Source organism: Chelonia mydas, chromosome 3, assembly GCF_015237465.2.
Source record: "Chelonia mydas isolate rCheMyd1 chromosome 3, rCheMyd1.pri.v2, whole genome shotgun sequence".
In the NCBI taxonomy this organism is placed as follows: domain Eukaryota; kingdom Metazoa; phylum Chordata; order Testudines; family Cheloniidae; genus Chelonia; species Chelonia mydas.
Genome location: NC_057851.1, coordinates 128,991,811 through 129,006,719, shown reverse-complemented (window position 1 = coordinate 129,006,719; position 14,909 = coordinate 128,991,811). Strand labels below are relative to the sequence as shown.

General features: G+C 41.6%; 1 long non-coding RNA gene across 1 annotated transcript in view; it reads left to right on the top strand.

Annotated features, from left to right (window-relative positions):
* Positions 1-14,909, top strand: part of LOC122465125 — a 212,411-nt gene that overhangs the window by 182,611 nt on the left and 14,891 nt on the right. The window contains exon 2 of the long non-coding RNA XR_006289709.1: positions 14,401-14,464. This is a non-coding gene — a long non-coding RNA (uncharacterized LOC122465125). The remainder of the gene's footprint in view (positions 1-14,400; positions 14,465-14,909) is intronic.

The following is a 14,909-nucleotide window of genomic DNA, read 5'->3' as shown; positions in this document are numbered from 1 at the left end:
TCTCATGCCTTTAATCCATCAAAAGGCAATCCCTGACAAGAACCAGTCTTCGTTGACTGGAAGCAGTAGTGAGTTGTAGCATCAATATCTCTAAAAGCAATCACATCTTGTCCTAAAACAGAAAGCATTAGGCCAAGACAATGAGACTCCTAAAAACCTTTGGTTCATCCTTGTACCTTCTATCATCCACAAGATTTAAATTCACTGCACCGGTTCTGAAATGGATGTTGAGCTGTTGTAATCTGTCCGCATTGTAATCTGGAGGAAGTGCTCCAATAAAGTCTCAGAGAAATCCCATAGGGTGTCTGTGAGAAAAGAATGAACACAGCTATTTTGCAAGTGGACCTAATATGAATTAAAAGGTTGCTTACTCCTGACATGGTGTGCTTGTATTTAGCACACCAGACATTAGCATCAGGGTGCTCAACTTGTGGTATCAGGGAGCCTAAGAGAACAGTGATTAAAAACCCAAAGTATAGTGTCTTGTCAATTTACAAATCGGAGATGCTCAGAGCGTTGGCAATGGTTCCAGTTCATTGCACTGACAAGATGTCTGACTTCACTTTGGACTTAAATAGTGTCATATCTATTCCCTGATCACAACTCCTCATGTCATTGCCAAATATATCTCTGTGGCCAAGTTAAAAAAAAAAGATGTTTAGACATATCAAAATTTAAAGGATTGTAGAAAGGGTGAGATTCTTTCCCTTCTGCATCCAGTGAAGTTCAACAGGAAATGAAAGACTCACCCATTTATCTGATTCTCCACTGCCCCAATTTCTGTGGTCATTTACACCTGTGAAGAGTGGCTGCAAACCAGCACCTAGTCAGAACTCTTTATACTGTGACACCACTGGTAGCATGTGTACCTTCTTTGCACAGGTGTCAGTGTGTACATAAGGGTAAGGGGGGGTGGGGGGGGAGGAATGGTGCCAGTGGGGGAGGGGGAAGCTGACTTTCCCCATGTTTTTCCACTGAGGAGTGGGGAAGAGGGATCTTGGGCTCATGATTTGGCTCAGAGGCAGGAACAGCATTAAGACTTCACGAAACCTCACCCCATTTCTCTATGCCCACAGGATATGTGGTGGGTGGCTTCCCACCCTGTGAGGACATTAGACTATCCCTGTGGCAAGACACAGATGAGGGACAAAAATCCATGTCAAATAATCCCTCCAACTGATTTCAGCTTCCAGCAGCTGCACCCAGACTCTTTCACCCCAGTCACTAGGTCTGCCAGTAACTGCAGAGGAGTACCAAGTCCCAGCAAGTTCATCCATCTTAGAGACAAATATTTTAAGATGGGCAGCTCCCATCCATATCATACGGGTGTTCCCCAGCTTTGATAATATAGGTGAAGAGATGCACCAGAGTGGAGGACACTGGGTTGTTCTCCTGAACATCACTTGATTTAAAGACAAGACACCATGATTGTTTTAACTGGGCTGCAACTTTATTAACTTAACCTATCTGGGAAACTATCTGGCAATGTTCATCCAGTGCAGGCCATCCTTCCTCTAGTAATCTGTACCACTTGGGGTGGGCTGCCCACAGCATCGTCCTACCCCCACTCCATCCTCCAAATCCTTGAGCTGGTCCGAGCAGCACTACTGTGACCCTTCTCGCCCTTTCTTCAGGCCAGGCTTGAGGCTATGGAGAAAAGGAGGTAACCCCTTGCTGTACCAGACATTAGGATCACCCCCTGCTTGCCCTCACTTTCTTTTGGGGGAAGCCCTCCCCCAATCGTATTCCAATACAGGTTTTCAAGGAGCTGGAGCCCCTGTTAAAGGAGAGCCTGTATGAGAAACCTGCCAAGATGCAACAGCCTAAACACCTTGATAACCCCACCTACCCGTGGGCTGCTGAACCTCCCACCCCCTACACATCATCCAGGCGAATCTGCCAGTGAGGGGAAGATTCCTTCCCGGCTCCAAAAGGCAAGTGGTGTCTCACCCACAGCATGCCCAGTCTTAGCCTAACCCATGGCAGATGGGCTTCTACCACAGCCTGGCCAGTCAGCCACACAGCAAGGGTACACACAGTTTGCAATAGGGAAACCCTCTGCCAAGCCTATGAGGATGTGAGAGCCTGTGGGTGTCAAACCCTTGAAGGGCCTCAGATGTTTCTTTCCCTGATGTCCCAGAAAAAAACCCCACCATTGCTGAGGCTGCAAAGGGAACATTTAATCATCCTCCAACCATGCCTGCACTCTTCCCCCTGCACTACACTCTTGCTGCCCCCATTGAGTTTTCTCAAGCTGGCATCTGTGAAACAGAAAATAAAGTAAGTGACTAACAAACACGAAATATAATGAGATTGTGTCCCTGCTGAGTTTTAGCCAACTGTCTTTGAATGACCCATATATAGTTACTATTAGACAGACAAGATTTTTTCTTAAACTCTCCTCACTATAATAATTATCACAGATGACCTTCCAGATGAGTTGGTAAGTCACTCATTGCATGCTCTGGAACATAACTTTTGCAAGCACGAACACCACAACAAGTGCTGAAGAGCTTTAAAAACAACAGCTATATATTACATGAGATGTAGGCTTGTATTCCCCAGAAAAAATTAATGCCACTGGACAAATTAACCTTTTCACAGTACCTAAAATCTACATAAAGAACATTTATGATTTCCCACAATCTTCTACTGAAACACTAAATCTATGACTATGCCATTCCATTAGCTAGGAAGGGTGATATTGATCCCAATCTGTGGCAGACAGTGCTCTTGAATTACTAAAATACATCACACACTCACAGCACAAACACTTTTGCAATACGTATTATATAAAGATATTTCTGCTGATGAACGTTTTTTGAATGAACACTTGGAGAGCAGAACTCAAAACTCTCAAATAATGTGGAGTCATTGACTCTGAGGAATACTATTACAGTTAAAAATTGTAACAAAGTATTTGCAAAGATTATACAAAAGTGTGGTTCAAATCCTGCAGTCCTTTGCTTCAAATGAGAGTTTGGACTGAACAAGGGTTAGAGGTTTTTGCCCTTGATTTTTTTTTTTTTTAAAACATACACCCTCCCTATCATGTTCAATTCAATGTACAGAAGTCTAGGTAAGGTAAAACAATGTCATGGCATTGATTTTTTTCCATGAGAAGTTGAAAGTTACACAAAGGACTCTGCTAATTATAGCTTGTGGCAATCTGACTCTGCAAAAAAAAAAATCACATCAATTTTGCAGCATTTGCGAACGCAAAGTAATGCACATTGGAAAACTATCCCAAAGTGACTCACCAGCCACAATATATGTCCATTCTGGGAAAAGGTGCTGGAATTTGCCATTGCACCAGATATGATGGAAATGAAGTGCCTGTCCACAGAGACCTCACTATTGGGCTGAGCTATCAGTCCCATTTAAATTCTTAATTGCACATTGAGCAGGAGGAGGTGGAGCAGATCCAGAGGGATCTGCAAAGAAAGAAAGAAAATTCTTAGACTGAGCTTGCTGTAGATGAATACTCCTCTGCTTTTTGAGTGTAAGAAGCAAGTCTGTATGATCAAAGCCACCCTCATAGGGAAGTCTCCTTGAAGAGTGAGGACTCAGTTCTCCTCTCACAACAGTGGAATGGCCCAATCCAACTCTCACTGAAGATGGACGTTGGATCTAATTATGGATATACTGCTATGGCCTGCACTAGTGTAGTAACCTCCAAATCATAAATGCATTTTATCCTCACAGTGCTCCATGAGGTGGGGGCAATTTTATCCCCATTTTCCAATTGCAGAATTAGGAAATACACTAGATTAAGTGACTTGCCCAAGGTCACATAGGAAGTCAGTGGCAGGGAAATGAATTGAGATCTCTTGAGGCCCAGCCCAATGCGTTAGTCACTAGAGTAACCTTCATATCCAAAGGATTAGTCTGTATATTAGGATTAACTTCAGTGAAGTCTATGGTGTAAAACTGATGGCAGCAGGATAAATCAGACCCTTAGGAATCTTTAGGTTAAGACTTTAATATACTTAGGATGTTGTTACCACAACTTAGTATGTTGTTACCACACTGCCTGCTGATTTATCTGTGGACAAACTGAATTCAGACTTTGGCATTCTATATTAACTATAGCCAATCAAAACAGAAGGTGAAGTATTTAAGTGATTTGGTTCCTGAGGTTTTGATCAAATTTAAAAGGAAGATCAAATTAACTGGTGATTGAATAAAAGCAAGATGCTTTTATTGTAACTTGTAACTGCAGTTCATTAAATCTGAATTCTGAAATGAATACATTTAGGAGATGGATGTGAAAAAGTACTGAGACACAGATGAGGAACAACGATGACAGTTTTGCTCAGCTTGCTCCTTTTAATTTGAATCGCATCTCGAGTGTAATGAATTATGGTTTCTCCTCTTTTTTCTCTTTAGATGTATCAGCTGAAAAAAAAAATCCGTAACTACCAGATCAGTGAATCAATCGATGGTATTTTCTTCTTGTGCCTACTCTGCACTAAGCATAAGAGAAACCTGCCCTGTAGTGAGCTGAATTCACCCAAGGTTTAATAATGAACACACAAATATGAAATACAGAGCACCTAGGAATTCTCAGAGGTTTTGTTCCATTTCACCATTTTTACTGTTGTATGTATGTGTGTTGTGAGCACGTGCAATTAAAAGAACATTTACAATGTTCATGTACAAGGGCAATTCATTTCTAAGAATACAGTAATCATGGGTGCACAGGTTAACCTAAAGATAACTCAGCATTCTTTTGTTTATATTCTGGTCAACTTAAAACCCTCTACAATGGATGTTAAGGGCCTGATCCCCAGCTGGTATAAATCAGTGTAACTTCACTGAATTCAGCAGAGCTATGCTGATTTACACCATTTGAGGACTAATTGAGACCCTAAAGTTTTGTGGGTTTTCATCAATGAGCTAAATTGTCCTCTGTTATACCATTGCAGCTGCACTGACTTCAGTGGGGAGACAGCAGTGTAAATGAAAGCAGAATTGTCCAAATTCTATTCTGTTGGCCATATTTTGATTATTCCAGTGTAATTCATAATAGCTCTTTTGATGTTGATGATACTACTCTGAATTTAGACTGGTGCAAATGACAGCAAAATTAATTCAGTGTGTTCTCATCATTTGCTGTCTGAAGATCATAGTATCTTATTCTACACTGGACTATAGCAAGTGACTTGTTGTGCAATGGGATTAATTGCTAAAAGGATGCTGAAGAAAAAAAGTGTTCAGAAAGCTTTCCCCACGAAAGTACTTTAGAAACGTGTGTGAGTGCACATGTGGGGGAAGGGTATTTTTAATGGGGTAGATATTTTTGTATAACAATATTTAAGGAATGGCCTCAGAAAAGTGAATTCTCCTCTATCAATTGTCTAAATAATGAGCTAGCTAAATAATGATCTTTCCCTTTTGACTGCTATCACAAACACTGAAAAGAGGGCCATTCTATTGCCTTTTGGGCCCTCTACAGAAAATATTCTATTGTATAGACTTGGAATTATACAATACTGAGACCTATTGACTGCATTGGTGAATTACAACTGTCATTTAGAGTGTTAGACATGAAAAGCTGTGTCTTTTCACACACACACTGCCCCTTCCTATATAAGCTACCTTGTTGATGAATGCCTTGTACTCTTTGTACCCATGTCTGAGTTTGGAGTTGCAGCAGTTATATCTCCAAGAGCTGCAGTGCTGATATGACTTCAGGAACAGCAGTGACAAGGGAGGTATTCGTCCTCTGGAAAAGGCTGAATGGGCAGATTACTGCAAGTCTGAACATACAGTGGGGCTGACAGAAATATAAGATAGATAAGATGGCTGAGGAGTGGTTGGTCATTCAAAGGACATGGCTGTTGGTTTCTCTCACATCACTTAGAATGCTAGCATTATACTATTGGCTAGTAGTGTGGCATAGCAGTGGCTAGTCTCATTTCCCTTCTCTTTTCTAAATCACTTCGAGTTTTCTCCCTTCCAGTTTTTAACCAGTGCATGAGTCTGCTCCATAACTGATAGAGGTCCACAGATGTAGTGGAGCTGGTGCAGAGTGTAGGATTTGTGGAACTTGGAGAATGTACAAGTTCACCATTGAGCCCAGTTCCATGCGGAGTCCCTAGTTGTATTGCTCAATGGGCATTTGGGTTGGGCATACTGGGTGGAATAGTGGGGGGTGGGACTGGATGGAGCAGCTGGGACAGGACCAGCAAATTTGAAGCTATATAGATGATCACCCATTACCCCAGGCCGGCAATATCGGCTACAGAGTTGACTGGCGGGAGCATTCCAACCCTTTTCCCCCACCTGCAGAAAAATTTAGTACATGGCCCAGCCACTCAGCAGATGTGCCAAGTACAGAATTTGGGTCCAAACACATTTAATAGAAGGATCTAAATCTTAGAAAATCCTAAAACCTTGTAATCTTAATGGATTTACACTAGTTTGCCTGCAACACAACACATGTTTTCTCCATAAAAGAGGAAAAATTCTTCATAAGCCTGAGAAGATGCCTACTTACTCTGCCCACTGTAGCCTGCTTCTCTGTCAGTGCTTTCCTGCACAATATAATTTGACTACGGAAAATGTGAAAGATATGCAAAACTTGTGGCTAGCCTGACACACTCAGAAACACTCTGACCTGGATCTAGGAGTGATGCTTAGCTCAAGCAGGTGGCTCCAGATAGTTACAACACCATGTTTTGATACTTCAGCGGCTTTAGTAATAATAAAATCCCATCAGGGTCTATCTTGTAGCTACACACTGGAATCTTGTGATCAATTTGGTCAGCAATACTGACTAGCCTGAACTGGGCATGTGAGAAGTCAGTTATAGAAAACCGATTCAGAGAAGCAGATGGTCAGATAAAAGCAAAAACAGAGATTATAGGGGCTCTGGTTGCTTCACTAACTTACATTCTGTATTTTTAAGAAAAAGTCAGTGATCAGCAAGAATGCAGCCTTTCCTTGATCCTTAACAAAAGCCTGCCTTAGGCTTACAAAAAACAACGATGGCACCAAGAGCTATTGGGTTCTGATCCTGCCAGACTGTGTGCTGCGCTCTCAGTGTCTCTAGTGGGAGTTCTGTGCTTGGAGTCTTGCAGAATCGGGGCTGATTACTACTATTTGTCAGCTGAATAGAGAGGGGCTCATTTGGAGGGGGATGAGAGAAGAGCAAGACAAATAGGGTTGTGGCAGAGGAACAAAACAAAGCATAAAAAGGCAAGGCAAAAACTGAGTTAAGTAGAACTTACAGCAGGGGTGGGCAAACTTTTTGGCCCAAGGGCCACATCTAGGTATGGAGATTGTATGGCGGGCCATGAATGCTCATGAAATTGGGCCTTGGAGGGTGGGAGGGTTCTGGCTGGGGGTGCAGCTGACGATGAGGGGTTGGGGTGCAGGAGGGTGCTCCAGACTGGGACTGAGGGGGGTTCAGGCACAGGAGGGATTCAGGGGGCAGGCTCTGGGTGGCCCTTACCTCAAGCAGCTCCCAGAAACAACTGAATGTCCCCTCTCCGGCTCCTACGTAAAGGTGCGGACAGGTGGCTCTGCATGCTGTCCTGTCCACAGGCGCTGCCCCCGCAGCTCCCATTGTTTGCTGTTCCTGGCTAATGGGAGCTGTGGGGGCAGCGCTTGGGGTGGGGGCAGCATATGGAGCCCTCTGGCTTCCCCTATGCATAGGAGCTGGAGTGGGGACATGCTGCTGCTTCTGGGAGCCATGCAGAGCAGGGCAAGCCCTGGACCCCACTTCCCAGCTGGAGCTTGAGGGCCAGATTAAAATGTCTGGAGGGCTGGATGTGGCCCCCAGGCTGTAGTTTACCCACCACTGACTTAGAGGGAAAGCCTAATGTAGAAAGAATCTTTTATCAGACCCCAGGAACATTTAGAAAAGAAAGATTGCAACACACTTTAGAGAGGCATTGATGGGAGACTGTAAATTCAGTTCCAAATGTCTGGGAGGTTGTTAGGAGGAGTAATATTTAGAGGTATTCCAAGTGTAATGGCATGTAATATAGTTTAAGTAACGAGGGAAGCATTAAATGAGCAGAGAATGTTGATCTGTGGCTGTGGGACTTCAATACCTTTAACAGAGTTTATAACTGAATTTCATTTGTTGCTATCAGAGGAAATACTCATGCTGGAGAACTGGAAATGAATTGAGATAATTGATCATCCAGGGAAGTGTCTAAATGCATTTAAAGAAAACTTTGGAATAACCATTTTAAATGAAAAAAAAATGTTAAAACCTATTTAGGGAATACTGGAAGTTAAAAGGACATTGTCAAGCCTTTAGGCAAGACAGGTACACTGCTTGGAGTTATGTGATCCTAAATCCAGTAGAGTTACATGGTGTTTAAATCTACCCTTCTAATGCAGCTTCTTTTCTCCACCACAAAGTGGCATCTGCACAGCCATACTGGCCATTACAACAGCACACCTAGGAATAAATTCACTAGTGGTGCAAGTGCCTGCAGGTCGTCTAAAACGGAGACTGCATGTGCATTTTAGTTGTGGCTTCTTATTTTGGGGGCTTACAGTAATGCCCACTGTAGTTATAGCAGCAGAGGATCCCTGCCCCCAAGGTCTTATAGTCTAATAGGTAAGACTAACAAAGGAAATATTGTCATCCCATTTTAAAGATGAGGAATGGAAAGATTATGCAATATGACCAGCTCAAACAGTAAGTCTCTGGGGGAACCAGGAACTGAACCCAGATTTCCCAAGTTCCAATCCAGTGCTCTCCAAGCCAAGGCCAGCCTGTCTGCTGCTTCTCCTGCTCTCCACCCATAATTGATATGTTCCTGATCACTGGAATCATCTCCTCAAGTACAGAGATGGCCTAAGGATTTTGGAGTGTGCTAATGATATGAGCCCATGGGATGCACCACAAACATGACTGACTCAGTTTACACAAGGAACGTGGCAAAAAGAACAGTGGGTTTCCTACCTCCGCGCTCCTGCTGGAGAAGTGAAGCCCAGCTGCACGCTGCTTTCATCCTAGTGATCAATTTACATTTCCACAAGAAAAGGGACTAGAGATTGATTTACAAAGCTGAGATTCTCCTTTACATTTATAATTACCACAAAACCTAGAGCCACATGTGTCATGGGGCCCAAAGGGCAGCTGTGCTTAAGCTGGCGGAAATGATAATAGAGGTCCTTGGGGATAGAAGCTATGACTCTAGGGTGGATGGAGGAGGTGTCAGTAATTGGTGCATGGGGAGACAATGGGGGAATGGTGGCTGCATAGCATATGTCTGGGGTAAGTGAGTGCATGGGTGTCTTGGAAGCATGGTGAGCAATGGATTTGGGCAGGGAGTGGGGGGAAGAACAGCGATGGAAGGAAAGTGAGACTGAGGGGACAGTTGGAAAAGAAACTGGGGTGGGGAAAGAGAAAGGGGAAAAGGAAAGAAAGATGAGACAAGAAAAGGGATTGAAGGGAAGGAGAAGCTTCCATGAAAGAATGTGGGGAAAGAGGTGAGGAAGGGAAACAAGGGAAAGTTAATCTGAATGGAAAAAAAAAATCTGACAAAGGTAGAGGAGATAAAATACCAGCATTCTGGAGAGAGAAAACAGAACATAGAAATGAAGGGGCAGAAAGAGGAAAGTAAAGGACAAAAGCCTGCAGGGTGGATTGCTTTAATCCAAATGGAAAGCCTCAATTTAAATAATCTATTTTAACCAACCTCTGTTATTTTCTAAAGAAAGGTGCATTATTGTTGGTTGCTATAACCATTAAAACATGTTGATTTTCAAACAACTAGAGCCTTTGCACTAGATTAGGTACATCTTTTTGCTACCTAGGATTCAGATTTGTTTTAATTGTACATTTTAGTAGGTTAGAAAATGGTGACTACATTGGTTATTTACTAGATAATTAACTTTTGCTCAGTATTTAGGTCAAGCTGCATTAGGATGGAAACTGGAATTGGATTAAATTCACAAAGAGTATATAAATTATTAAACAAAACTGTAAATGTTTTGGATACATAAACTTTTTTTATCAAAATATGTTTCACATTACAAGTAAATAATTTACTAGAGGAACTGCAGGGTTAACTGTAGTCAGTGAATTAAACTAATTATTTCAGGTCAGCCTGGAAAAATGTTCAAATATGCCTCTGTGAAAGTGATGGGTGCTTAAGTTCCTACTCACCTAAGTCTCTTGAAAATGACACAGTCTCCTAAGTTACTTAGGCAATCCTTCAAACTTTTAACACTGGTAGATCTCATCCCCCTCTCCTCATTTTTATTGATTTTAAACAGGTTTATTTTTAAAAAGAAAAACCATGATATTTTAAACCAGAAAATAAAAAAAATCCCAGCTAAATTTAAAAAGTTACCAATTTTTTTCCACTCTGGAGGCCTGGGAAACAGCATCAGTTACAGTATTGAAATTTAGTGCCAGAATGAACTCTATGCACATATGTAGGGATTGAGTTTCTATGGCTAATAAGAGCTTTAGAACTATTCACAGAATTCTGCACTAACTCTCCACAAAGTCCCTGAGCACGTGTAACAGACTCATACCTGGGTCTGATAAATAAATGGGAGTTGACTAAATTTTGCAGGTGGTTCAAAAGGCACTTATCAGAAATGTGCCAGCAAGTCCAGCCCTAAATTTGGGGAAGGGAGGGTGGTTGGAAAGCCGTGTGAGCTAGAGGAGCTACAACGAGTCCCTTTGATAGGATTCTCTGTCCAGACCACAGAAGAGAGCTGCAGCTTCCCACCTACACCACCTGTTCTTCTGGCTGCCCAGGACCCTGCTTCTCTTGTCCACCCAGCTACATCTGGCTTTTCATTCCTCAACATTACCCTCCTGTGTTTATTTGCCCACTGGACCCCGCTCCTTAAATCCACCCCTGGCTTCTGTTAAAGCACTTAAGTGTCATAAGAATGGTCATACTGGGTCAAACCAATGGTCCATCTGGCCAAGTACTCTGTCTTCTGACAGCGGCCAATACCAGCTGCTTCAGAGAATGAATAGGCAATCAAGTGATCAATCCTCTGTTGTTCACTCCCTGTTTCTGGCAGAGGCTAGGGACACCCAGAGCATGAGGCTGCATCCCTGATCCTCTTGGCTAATAACCAATGATGGACCTATCCTTCATGAATTTATCTAGTTTTTTTTTAATCCCATTATAGCGTTGGCCTTCACTTCATTCCCTGGCAAAAAGTTCCACAGGCTGACTGTGTGAAGTACTTCCCTTTGTTTTAAACCTGCTGCCCATTAACTTCATTGTGACACCCCTGGATTTTGTTATATGTGAAGGAGTAAACACTTCCTTATTCCCTTTCTCCACACCATTCATAATTTTATAGACCTCTATCACACCCCCCACCCCCCCAAAGTCATCTCTTTGCCAATCTTAAAAATCCCAGTCTTTTTAATCTGTCCTCATATAAGCTGTTCCATGCCCTTGATCATTTGTTGCCCCTCTCGGTACCTTTTCCAATTCTAATTTTCCAATCCAATTCTAAGTGTCCTTTGAATGCTTCATGGAGATGGGAATTTTATAAATTCCCTGACCACGAATGCTTCATAAATGTGTGTGATTGAAAGACTTCAGCTAATTCAATTGTTAACTTGTGAGCTAATTTTTGAGTGAGTGTTGAAGCAGGAATCTGATCCCTGAGTTGAAGATTCTGCAGCAGAAGTAGTTTAATGTGGAAAACTTTTAAACTTAAAACTTTGAAGAAAGAATCTGGCTAATTAACAGAATATTAGAAACAAAATTTATGGGCAGTCAAGAAAGAGCTCCTTTGTAGCTGGATGGGGTTTATTGGGTTAATTTGTTTGTTTATTAATGAGATTTAGTGACATTTGGAATACTTCTGCCTTGGGAAAAAACAACCAACCCTGTTCTGGCTAAGCCTGAGCCCCTGCAGAGTGCTGAGACTACGAGTTATCCTGGGTTAGGGCAGCATCCAATAGCTATAATGAGACAGCAAGTCAGTTAAAAAGCTATTCAGAATTAAGACTTGGATGCTGGTGTTTCAAAACCACAGTCTGCGCTTGGGCCAACTGCTCTTCCCTACTGACCTACACACCAACCCCCAAACCGTGAACAGTTGGGACCTCATCAGAAAGCAAGAAAAAACCCTGCTACACCTGGTACCATTAATAGGGAAGAGAAAAATTAATGGAGGAAAAAAACCAAATTCTCTCATCCCTTGTGTCTTCCTCCTTTCTCTTTAGGAAAGTGTGTCATTCCATCCAAGGAATTACTGCACACAGAATTTGTCCTTTTGCAGGAGCCTGCCTGATAGTGCTAGTGAAGAATAGTAATGAAAAGCAAACACTTTGAAATAACACCCTACTGGGAACTAGCTCTGTGGGTTAGGAAGATGGTCATTCTGTGTGTTTGATTCTGTGAACTGGGAATCAGCTTCTTGCCTTTCAAATACACATGTAAACATCCTGTTCTCTCCCCCGCCCCCAACACTGCCTCACCAAATCAGATGACAATTTTTCATTCTATATAGACAGTATTTTGCATTTAAGTCATGTAATTAGAGGGATTCTCAGTGTTCTCGGGGGGAGGGGGGATATTTTTTTTTTAGCACTGGTGACCAGCCCTTTGTGCACAGGTTCGAGCCATATCCTCTCTCTCCAGGGGTTTGATCCTGCAGTCAGTAAAGTTAGCAGTAAAAACTCCTATTGACTTCAGTGAGGCAGGATGAAGCACCAGATTCCTTCATGAGTCAAAATAAAGTAACTAACTCTTCATCTTCCCTGTATATAACTTCAATATCTTACCTCTTCCACACTGAGCATCTTAGTTTTTCCTCTATTGTGTTCACTTGCTTATACAGCTCATCCTTAGAGGTGTTCTACTCTATTATATTATGAACATCCGTTCCTGGCAAAATTTCCAGTCCATTTTGTAATGAATGTTCAAAACAACCTGGAGATAAATTGCTCTCTTTAGTTCTTGGCGGACTGTCTTGCACCTCTTCAAGAAGTCTGACACTCTTTCCCTCATTCTTGTCTATCCTATACTTAACAGTGAGGCAAAGATCAAGAACACCCTATTAAGTCACCTATAGTCTTTTATAGAGCCACACATGACTGTCCTCCTTACTATTATTTAGAACCATAAGTTGTGTAGTTATCTTTGAAGAGCCCCTTTTGTCACATTTAGATTTTACTTCTATTGCTGTCATCACCTTCATTTCTATTAAATGGTTTTATATTACCAATTGTGTCCTTAGCTTTCACTGTCTGACTGGTTTATTAACAAGGCAAGGTAGAGGGGTAATATCTTTTATTGGACCAACTACTGTTGGGGAGAGAAGCAAGCTTCAGAGCTTACACAGAAGCTCATTCTTCTTTCAGAGGGATGCCACACAGACTTCCAAGGGCAAAATGTATCACAACCAAATTCCGTCCTCTCCCTCTTCCTTAAAATTGCAGATGTTCCCTTAAATTAACTCCTATCCAAAGGTTCTGACAAGGGAAGGATGATCACTTTCTACCCCAGCCGCTCTTCAAAGATACCACAAATATTGTAGACTTGGCCTTGAATATTGACTTTAGTATAATCTATAATGACTCACTGTCCCCAAAGATACTTGAGAAATATTTTAGTAACCTGCAAAGTTCTTAAGTAAAAAGGAAACCTTTTTTTTAATATCCAAACATATTTGCTCTTTATATGAGGGCTTCATTATTTTCTGCCTTAAGAGTATTCCATTTTGCATTCGTAACATTTTTCTGACCTGGTAAGCTCAATTTAGCATTCAGATTTGTTACAGCCAAACTATATTGTGTGAAATTTTCAAATGCATTGCTCAGATCATTTCTCCATGATGAGTCCCTTATGGGGGAAAATGATAATTGGCACTATTTCTTCACTGTTCAAATCTACAATTCACAAAAAAATTACATGTGGAATTTTTGTAAATGTTACTGCTAATTGTTTTAAAACATTAACCTTAAAGGAAGACTCGAAGGAACAGGTGAGATGAAAATCAATCTTGGATGAGCATTTCTAGAACTCCTTTAAAAAACTTTGGTTATTCTAAAAAAACAAAAAACCCAATTTTAATGTACTCCCATACAATAAAAAGAATTGACACCCTGGAAAAATTGTACTCTGACTAAATATAATTAACACAAATAACACATGCACAAGGAATTAGCATTGTGGTTGGATGTGCAACCCTAATTCTGTCATTTCCTGACTTTTGAATGATTAACCATATAACTTCAATATTATCTTAGTGTTATGTATGAAATTTCTCATTTCTAATTTTATCAGAGATAGGAAATAAAAGAAAATTAAAGGAACTTCACTCTCCAGGTAATAGAAGCTCTGCAATTTTGGAAGAAATGGTATGAGCTCATGTAAATTCCATGATCTGGAAGCATTTGGCTGGACAGCATCATATACTGTTGATTTGTTCCATACACAGGTGGAGCCTTGGAGCTGTGCAGATGTGGAAGACCACTGCCCCTTTCCAGCTGTGGACCTCCAAGGTATACTGAAATAGGCATCCCTCCTGAGCAATTTACAAAATATGAAGGAGCCCCACTACCACTTACTTTGGGCCTGATTCTGATTCAACATGAGTAAAGGTATCAGAATCAGACACCTTATAAAATGTTCAGCTTTTGAGATGAAGGCTGAGAGGAATTCCCCTCCTGGATAACGTGGAGCAGAACAAGTGTCCTCCTGCCCACATATGAGGCTACTGTTATATTCAATAACACCATTTTATCCCATTAAGTAAAATGGTGCTATTGTTCAAGATGGCGATTTCACAAGGAATCTCATCATTGTGCTAGCACATCAACACTGAACAGCATTCTGACGGAGATAAAACTTAACGAGCAGAAGGAAAAGCCTCAGAGCCAGAAGAAAACCAAGAGGTTTTAGGAATGTAAGGAAATGAAGTATATTGATGCTGGTAATCTGAGAGCC